Source organism: Solanum pennellii, chromosome 4, assembly GCF_001406875.1.
Source record: "Solanum pennellii chromosome 4, SPENNV200".
Taxonomy (NCBI): Eukaryota; Viridiplantae; Streptophyta; class Magnoliopsida; order Solanales; family Solanaceae; genus Solanum; species Solanum pennellii.
In genome coordinates, this window is record NC_028640.1 from 26,741,186 (window position 1) to 26,751,886 (window position 10,701).

The following is a 10,701-nucleotide window of genomic DNA, read 5'->3' on the forward strand; positions in this document are numbered from 1 at the left end:
GGAAAGCTGTGGATGAAGAGATTAATGAATCTCCTAGTCCCAAATTTCTGGGAATGATGCAAATTTTTACCGCTCATCGTTGTTATATAAAATGCACCATTCTAATTAATAATGATTTTAAAATTTCAAGTATAGCTATGATTGATAGTGGTGCTGATGTCAGTTGTATTCAAGAAGGATTAATTCCTTCAAGGTATTTTGAAAAAACTACCCATGTTGTTAAATCTGCATCAAATCATGCTTTATACATAAAATATAAACTGTCTAATACTTGCATTTGCAAGAGTAAAGTTTGTATTCCTCACTTTTTCTTCCTGGTTAAAAATCAATTATACCCGCCAATTATACTTGGCACTCCTTTTATAAATGCTATTTATCCTTTTTCAAAATTAAATGCAAAAGGTTTTACAGCAAATTATAATGGTAATACCATTAATTTTGAGTTCATAACTGAACCAGTTACTAGAGATATTAACTCTTTGATTCATTTAAAACAAAAGCATATTGAGTCTTTACAAATGGAAATTTGTAGTCTGAATATTTCAGAGTCTTTACAATCTTCTAAAGTCCAAGAAAAAATTAAACTGATTTCTGGAAAAATTGCTTCTGATATTTGTGCAGATCATCCAAATGCTTTTTGGGACAGGAAAAAGCATATTGTGACTTTGCCATATGAAGATTCTTTTTATGAATCATATATTCCTACAAAATCTCGCCCCTGTCAAATGAATTCTGAATTAGTCGATTTCTGCAAAAAAAGAAATTGATAATTTATTACAAAAGGGACTTATAAAACCCTCTAAATCTCCATGGTCTTTTACTGCATTGTATGTTAATAAAGCTGCAGAACAAGAGAGAGGTGTTCCCAGGTTAGTAATAAATTACAAACCTTTGAACAAAGTTTTAAAATGGATAAGGTATCACATTCCTAATAAGAAAGATCTTCTTTCCAGATTATATGATGCCAACATATTTTCAAAATTTGATTTAAAATCAGGTTATTGGCAGATTCAAATTTTTAAAGAACATACTTATAAAACTGCGTTTAATGTTCCTTTTGGTCAATACGAATGGAATGTTATGCCTTTTGGTTTGAAAAATGCACCTTCTGAATTTTAAAAAATTATGAATGATATTTTTAATCCTTATATGGATTTCATTATTGTTTATATCGATGATATTCTTGTTTATTCTAAAACATTAGAATCTCATATAAAGCATCTTGATATTTTCAAGAATATTGTTATTCAAAATGGTTTGGTTATATCTAAAACCAAAATGAGTCTCTTTCAAACAGATGTGAGATTTTTGGGTCATCAAATTTGTCAGGGAAAAATTACCCCTATTCAGCGATCCATAGATTTTGCATCAAAATTTCCTGATGAAATAATTGATAAAACTATGCTTCAAAGATTTTTGGGCAGTTTAAAATTATATTTCTCCTTTTTATAAAAATCTATCTAAAGATCTTGCTCCTTTGACAGACAGGTTCAAGAAAGGTAGAATGTTACCTTGGAATGATGATCTTACTAATTTGGTTCAATCCATTAAGCAAAGAGTTAAATATTTACCTTGTCTTACTCTTGCTAATCCAAATTGGATTAAGATTATTGAGACTGATGCTTCAAATATTGGTTATGGCGGAATCCTAAAGCAAGTTAATCCCCATGACAAAATTGAATATCTTGTTCGATTTCATTCAGGCAAATGGTCTGAATCTCAGCGCAAATATGCGACTGCTGCGCATGAAATGCTTTGTATTGTTAAATGCGTTTTAAAATTTCAGGATGATTTATATAATCAGAAATTTATTATTAGAACTGATGCTCAATCAGTCAAATACATGTTTGATAAAGATTTTAAACATGATATTTCGAAGCTATGTTTGCCAGGTGGCAAGCACAATTAGCTCCTTTCGACTTCGAAATCCATTATAAAAAGGGAACTCATAATTCTCTTCCTGATTTCCTATCAAGAGAATTCTTGAATTGTTAATTTCTTTGTATAAAATGTCCTCTTATCAGTATTTCCAAATGGAGAAAAAACTCTTATTACTATTCTAAAGATTCTACCTTTAGATAAAAACTTAAAAGAAAGGATCTTAAACATAATTGTCGACGATCTTGCTATGGATTTCTTTATATTAGGGTCTCGATATTCTGACCTTTCCCTGGCTGATAATGACTGGGAACTTGATATTGAGGGATATTTCTCAGATTTATACTAATCTATTTGTTCTACCTTTGCAGTATGGCAGGCAATGAGCCTCCGCCATGGTCACATGTACGTGGTCGTGGGGGAAGAAGTCGAGGAAGGGGAAGATCATTCTCTTCACACTCTACAAGGTAATCATACGACTCCTCTTTTCTAGTTATACAACATGGGAACAAAACTTTGATTAAATCAAAGATTGGAGAAGCTTCTTCATCAGCTTCATCTTCAATAAATCTTAAGGATATTCCTAAAGATAGTTCATTATATGAACAAATCCAAGCATATTTGCAGACAAAAGAGCAAAGTTATACTTATGCTTCTTTAGCCAAAGAAACTGACCCAGTCAGTGTTCCAGAAGAAACGGCGAAAAAAGAAATTATATTTCTTTTAGAAAACTCTGATATTCAGAGAAGTAATGAACCTTGGAATATACTCCAAAGGTATCTTACAAAAGGATTATATTTCCCTGGCGAGGCTTATAAAACTCGAACCTATTATGAATCCATTCTAAGTTATACTGGAAGTGCAGAATTTCAACACTTCTCCTATTTTGATAAGAGTGTTTATAACTTCTCCGAAATCACAATTAAGCAGATTATATCTGCTGAAGACTGGGGAATCTCCACTATGCAGGAGAGATAGGTTTCAGTGAATGGCGTAAATATGAATTTTACATATTGGGATTATATTCAAGCCTTTCACAAAATTTTTTATTATAATAACAGCAAATTAAAGCACACTTGGTTTATAAAAATTTGTGCTAAAGTCTTTGCAAAAAACTTGCCAAATTGGTTTTTAAATTGGTGGTCTATGCATGGACCAACAGTAAAAATTTTGCCTGATAATTTTCTTATTTTATACAAAGAATGGGCAAAAGTCTCCCCGTTTATAACAAATCTATTTTAACGGGATCATGTCTCAAGCATTGAGAAAATTGATCAAATGTATTTTTTTATAGAATTTTCTATTCGTTGGATCCATAAGTGGACTCCAGAAGTGGGTTATACCCCAATTGAAAATATTCCTTGTTTATACCGAAAATATTTTACAAATTTTTGGGATAAATTAAACAGAAAAGATCCAGCAACAGGTCAGTTATATGGACAAGAACTACTGGATCAAATCACCAGCACTGTTAAAATATATCAGGACTTCCCTCGAAGGGACATCTCTACCGGAAGTTCAATCAAGAATATCGCCAGAAGAATTTCCATTCAAGATGAAAATAAGGAAGAAATGATAAACAATTATCTGGCTGAAATTAAAAAGAATTTATTAACAAATATCGCAGAGTTTGATAAATCAGACACTTCTATGAGAAGTGGACAGAGTGATACAACTGATGGACAATCGGTAGACCAAAATATTGAGCTATCAGACGGACAACTACAGAAAGTAGAAGATTTCCTGGCATCCATGAAAGAAAAAGATGGAACAATAATGAAAAATCTGAAAGGAAAGGATAAGATATAAAATCTTATCAGAAATCTTATTTTGAACAATAATAGTGTTTAAAACAATATGTAGGGCCCATATGAGTACCCCACTTTGTTTTTATTTTTTTCTATATAAGGAGCCTCATTCAGAGGCATAGGTAAGTTCAGATATAAGTGAAATTAAGTTTTAAGTTTTCTCTCTTCTCTCTCCTGTAAAAACTCTCTTGTAAGCAATAAAAATCGCTTTGGTTTGAAGATATTTTTCAAGGTACTTTATTTTATTTGTTTTATTATTTTCTCTTATGATTGCCGCCTCCATGGCCGGCTAAGATAATTTTCATATCTATGTTAGCTTCATAATTTATGTATGATGTTCTTGTCTAATATCTAGATCTAATCAAGTTATAATGAATTTTACAAATTTTTGGGATAAATTAAACAGAAAAGATCCAGCAACAGGTCAGTTATATGGACAAGAACTACTGGATCAAATCACCGGCACTGTTAAAATATATCAGGACTTCCCTCAAAGGCTATTCGGATGCTGAGCCAAGCAGTGACTAACGAAGTCGGGCAAGAGAGAGGGGCTCGACAAGAAGAGGCTAACACCTTGAGGGTTCATGAGTTTTTTAGAATGAATCCTCCTAGTTTCACCGGATTAAGTACTATTGAGGATCCGGAAAATTTTGTGGAGAAGTTGAAAAAGGTATTTTAGGTAATGCATGTGTTGGATACTGAGAGGGTTGAATTAGTTGCATATCAACTGAAGATTGTGTCTAGAACCTTGTTTAATCAATGGAAGGATGGTAGAGCTGAGGGTTCTTTCCTCGCAAACTGTAGGAAGAAAGTATATGAGAGTTCCTTAAATTGAAATACGACTCCATGGGTGTTCATGAGTATGGGCTGAAGTTCACCCAACTGTCTCGCTATGCTACGGAGATGGTAAAGGACATTGAGGAGCAGGATGAGTTTGTTTATTACTGGGTTGGGTCGTGCTTCAAGTAAGGAAGGTAAGGCTGCCATGTTGATAGGTGATATGGACATATCCAGGCTGATGGTATATGTTCAACAAGTTGAAGAGAAGAAGATGACGGACAGAGAAAAGTACCGAAACAAGAAAGCAAAGACTAGGAATGAGCCTGGCCAACAGAAAGGTGGTTCAGGCCGACCACATATCCAAAAATCAAAGGGGCATACACCATCATCTGCTAGTGCACCTGCGCCCAGAAACCGAGGTGAGTATAGTGGCCAGAGTTCGTAGCACTTCAAGTCAATATCGGCTTAGTCTCAAGGTAGTGTAGCGCAACAAGGAAGTAGGGCTCCTGCATGTGCTAAATGTGGTAGACACCACCCAGAAAATTGGCGTGATGGCCAGACAGGTTATTACAAGTGTGGTCAAGAGGGCCACTTCATGAGAGAGCGTCCCAAGAATAAGCAAGGTGGTGGAAATCCAGGCAATAGAGCTTTGTCTTCATCAGCTGCTCCACCAGGCAGGGTTTCACCTAGATGAGTTACTTCTGGTACAAGCGGAGGAACAAACCGTTTGTATGCTCTCAATAATCGCCAAGAACAAGAGAACTCTCCAAATGTTGTCACAGGTATGAATAAATTCTTTACTTTTAATGTTCATGCTTTGTTAGACCCAGGAGCAAGTTTATACTTTGTAACTCCTTAAGTTGAAAATCAGTTTGAGATTCTTCCTGAAAAACTCTGTGTACACTTCTATGTTTCTACACCTGTTGGGGAGTCTATTCTAGCGGAAAGAGTATATCGTGATTGTCCAGTTTCCATCAATCACAAGAGTACCATGGTTGATTTACTAGAGTTAGACATGGAAAATTTTTTATGTCATTCTAGGTATGAACTGGCTCTATGCCTGTTATACATCAATAGATTGCAGAACTCCAGTTGTCAAGTTTCAAACTCCAAAGAGCCAGTCATAGAGTGGGCTAGTAGTTCAACAGTGCCTAAGGGTCATTTCATTTCGTATCTTAAGGCATGGAATTTAGTCTCAAAGGGTTGTATCTATCACTTAGTCTGAGTTAATGACTCAAGTTTTGAGGTACCTTCCCTTCAATCAGTTCCTATAGGCAGTGAGTTTCCAAAAGTCTTTCCTGATGATCTACCCGAAGTATCTCCCGAAAAGGAGATAGACTTTGGCATAGATATCATCCCATATACTCGTCCTATCTCTATTTAGCCATACAGAATGGCACCACCAGCGTCAAAAAAGCTAAAAGAGCAATTGAAAGATTTGTTAGACAAAGGCTTTATTCGACCAAGTGTCTCACCTTGGGGCATTGCAGTCTTGTTTGTAAGGAATAAGGATGGGTCCCCTAGGATGTGTATAGACTACCGTCACTTGAACAAGGTGACCATCAAGAATAAATTTCCTCTTCCAAGGATAGATAATCTCTTCGATCAATTTTAGGGTGCTTTTTATTTTTTCAAGATTGACCTCAGATCGGGCTATCATCAGTTGAAAGTAAGGGAATGTGATATTCCAAAGATAGATTTTAAAATAAGGTATGGGCATTATGAATTTCTGGTTATGTCCTTTGGTTAGACAAATGCACCTACAACGTTCATGGATCTTACGAATAGAGTCTTCAAACCTTATTTAGATTTGTTTGTCGTCGTCTTCATTAATGACATACTGATTTATTCAAGGAATGAAGAAGATCATGCTAGTCACCTTAGGGTTGTTCTCCAGACTTTGAGAGATAAGGAGTTGTATGCCAAGTTCTCCAAGTGAGAGTTTTGGCTTAAGTTTGTGGTATTGTTAGACCACATTGTTTAGGGGATTAGAGTTGACATTAAGAAGATTGAAGCAGTTCAAAGTTGGCCTAGACCCACGTCTCCAACAGATATAAGGAGTTTCTTAGGCTTGGATGGCTATTATAGGAGATCCATTGAAGGATTCTCAACTATCTCTTCTCCATTGACCAAGTTAACTCAGAAGGCGGTCAAGTTTCAACGGTCTGAAGCTTGCAAGAAAAGCTTTTAGGAGTTGAAAAAGAGACTGACTACTGCTCTGGTTTTGACCTTACCAAAGGTTACTCAAGGTTTTGTGGTGTATTGTGTGCATCGAGAGTTGGCTTGGGTTGTTTGTTAATGCAGAATGGAAGGTTATAGCTTATGCCTCTTGATAGTTGAAGGTTTATGAGAAAAATTATCCAACTCATGACTTAGAATTGACTGCAGTAGTGTTTGCCTTGAAGATATGGCGTCACTATTTATATGTGGTCATGTGGATATATTCACTTATCACAAGAGCCTCCAGTATGTGTTCACTCAGAAGGAGCTCAACCTCAGACAGAGAAGGTAGTTGAAATTACTTAAAAATTATGACATGTGTATTCTTTACCACCCAGGTAAGTCTAATGTGGTTGTTGATGCCTTAAGCAGGTTGTTCATGGGAAGTACTTCCCATGTCGAAGAAGAAAAGAGAGAGTTAGAAAAAGATGTGAAGAGACTTGCATCTTTGGAGTCAGCCTTATGGATTAATGAGGCATAGTGGTGACAAATGGGGCTGAATCATCCTTAGTGTAGGGGGTGAAAGAGAAGCAAGACCAAGACCCTATTTTGCTTGATTTGAAAGCAAGTGTCCATGATCAAAGAGTATTGACTTATGAACAATGGGGAGATGGTGTGTGGAAGTACCAAGGCAGATTATCTGTACCTTCGGTGGAAGGAATCCAAGAGAGGATCTTGGAGGAGGCTCATATCTCCAGATATTCCATTCATCCGAGTTCCACCAAAATGTACCGCTATCTGAGAGAGGTATATTGGTGGAAAGGCATGAAGAAAGATATTGTTGAGTTTGTTGCCAAGTGTTCAAATTGTCAGCAAGTGAAAGTGGAACACAAAAGGCCTGGAGGATTAGCTCAGAATATAAAACTTTCAAAGTGTAGGATATGATCAATATGGACTTCATCACAAGCTTTCCGAGATCGCGAAGGCAATATGATTCTATTTGGGTAATTGTCGACAAAATGACAAAGGCAGCCCATTTCTTGCTGGTAAAGACTACTTATTCGGTTGAAGACTATGCAAAGTTGTACCTTCAAAAAGTGTTAAGACTTTATGGAGTCCCGGTGTCCATTATTTCATATAGAGGTGCACAATTTACTACACAATTCTGGAGATCTTTCCACAAAGGTTTGGGCTCAAAGGTAAATTTAAGTACTGATTTTCATCCTCAGACAGATGGAAAAGCAGAGCAGACTATCCAGACGTTAGAGGATATGTTGATAGCCTATGTGATCGACTTCAAGGGAAATTGGGATGATCACATACCCTTCATTGAGTTTGCATACAACAGTAGTTATCATTCAAGCATCCAAATGGCTCCATATAAAGCTCTTTATGGGAGAAGGTACAGATCTCCTATTGGGTGGCTTGAAGTTGACGAAGCAGGGTTGATAGGACCATATTTAGTTCACCAAGATATGGAGAAGGTGAAAGTGATTCAAGAAATGTAGAAGACAGCACAAAGTCGTCAAAAGTCCTACACAGACGTTAGGAGAAGGCCATTAGAGTTTGAGGTAGATGAATGGGTTTATCTCAAGGTTTCACCCATGAAAGGAGTTATGAGGTTTGGTAAGAAAGGAATATATTGGCCCTTATAGAATCTCCAAGAGAGTGGGCAATGTAGCTTATAAGTTGGAGCTACCCCAAGAACTAGAAGCGCTTCATCGGGTATTCCATATTTCTATGTTGAAAAATTTATTAGGTGATCCTTCATTGATAGTACCAACAGAGAATGCTGGATTAAGGATAATATATCCTATGAAGAAGTTCCGGTTCAGATTTTGGATCGTCAAGTTCGCAAGTTGAGGACAAAAGAAGTTGTTTTAGTGAAGGTCCTTTAGGAACCAATTTGTTGAAGAAGAGGCTTGGGAAGCTTAGGAGGATATGAAGAAGATATATACACATCTCTTTGAATTCGGAGAGAATGAGGATCAAGTTACTAAATTCTCTTCTTAGCACTTTGGAAGGCTATGTACAAGCATGATATTACTTGTTTTGTTTGTTGGGTGCTGAAATGATGATTATTACCTTTAGCTTAGTGAAAGAGTTCTCATTTGTATACGAATGTTCCCAAGGGGAAGATATTTAACATCTCATAACTTTAATTAACTAAGATTAATATAAAAAAAAAACAAAGAATAATTATCTTTGAAAATAAGTAAGGAATTCTAGAAAATTTCCAGATTTCAAAAGTGAGTTTTGGTCATTTTAAAATGGCAATAACTTCTAGCTCAGAAAGAGTTTGGATGAATTCTTTATATGGTTGGAAATACCTTGGGAATATCTTTCCAACGCCGCCAAGTTTGCACAAATCCGATGTCGTATGCGAGAGAAATACCTTTCGGAAGTCGGGTTGTTGAGCTGAGGAAAATCCAATGGATTTTTATAAGGGCAAAGTTGTCTTTTCACCTAGTATTTCCTAATTCATTTTAGGGTTATTTTACGGGTAAAAACAGTTCCCGAATCAATTTCACAGAAATTTAGAACGCTTAGGGCTTGGGAGAAAAGAGAAAATAAGAGGACGACCAAGAATCGTCCAAAAACACCAAGATCATTACTTGGATTTCGTCAGGGGTGATCCCTATCAAGGTATGTGAAATCATTCAGTGTTGGTTCCTTTCAGCCACACTCCAACTTGATTCAATATAGAAAAGTAGAGTTTATATTGAATGAAAATCTTGAAGTTCTTGTTGGTTGAATTGTAGTTGATCTGTAGTAGTTTTGATTCGTGTTTCTGGACTGTTTTCGGGTCTAAACTATTAGGTAATGATTTATTTAGGGATCCTAAGTGTTTGGGTGGTATTCATGGGATTTTGGGAGGTTTAGAGATGAAAAAAGGAGAAGAAAGTTAGAGGTCCCGTTAGACAGCCCTTGGGACGCTGCGCCTACCAGAGAGCCTCAAGGTAGGCTCTATCTGATTGGTCCTGGCGCGGCACGCCAGCCAAAGCGCCCCAGACCAGGGTCTTTCCGACAGGCCCTGGCGCTCACGCCTCTCAGAGTGCCAATATCCCCTGGAGACACCGTTCTTTCCCTATCTTTTCGTACTAGTTCTTAAGTGATGTACCTCTCAATCCTAGTTGATTCCAACACTCTAGAGTACATCTAAACATCATGAAATCATCCATAAATATGAGATCATGATCATTGAATCCATAATTCAATTCAAGAGAAGCTAAGATTAAAGTCAAGAAAGTAAGAAGTCAAGTCTAAATCTATGAAGTGAGTAAAAGTAAAGTTTTTTTTTTCAAAGTTCTTAGAGTCTTACTTTAGCATTTTAACGTCATTTTAAGTCTCAAGTTTGACTTAAGGAAAATAGTAAAGGTTGAGTTCTTTTCTCAAAAAGGTATAAGGAAACTCAGTATTCCCTAAGAGTTAAAGTTTCAAGTTAAGTAAAGAGTAAGAGTTAAGTTCATTTCTCTTAAGTTATAAAGGGGACTAAGTAATCCCGAAAGGTTGATAAATGTTTCCCATTTAAGTTAAAAGGAAACTAAGAAGTTTCAAAAGAGTTTTGAACTAAAAGGGGAACATTGATTCAAAAAGGAACTTTTTTAAATTTAAAGGGTTCAGTAAATTATCTCAACCCAAAGGAAGGAAGTTTTATTAAAAATATGAGCTAAAATATGTTTTGGAAGTAGTATTGAGCACCGGTGTGGGAATGAGAGTTCAGATAACTCAAGTCCCCATGTAAACCATGTAGTCATCATGTGTATTAACGTGTCATACTTTTTAAATGATCACGTAAGTTTTGCCAGTGGATCCACTAGGTAGAGGATGTCCTGTGCGACGGCAAAGTGTAGGACAGTTCTGGCAGCGTGGACAAGACATTTTATCATAACTTAGACTCATAGTGATGGTTGTCGGTCAGAAAGCTCCCACAGAAGCTATATTACTTTCATATATAAGTAAAGTCAAGTTTATTATTGTTATATCTTTAATGAACCAAGGGTACACTGTTTTATCAGTTTTATACATACATACATATATATATATATATATATATATATATATATATCTTTCT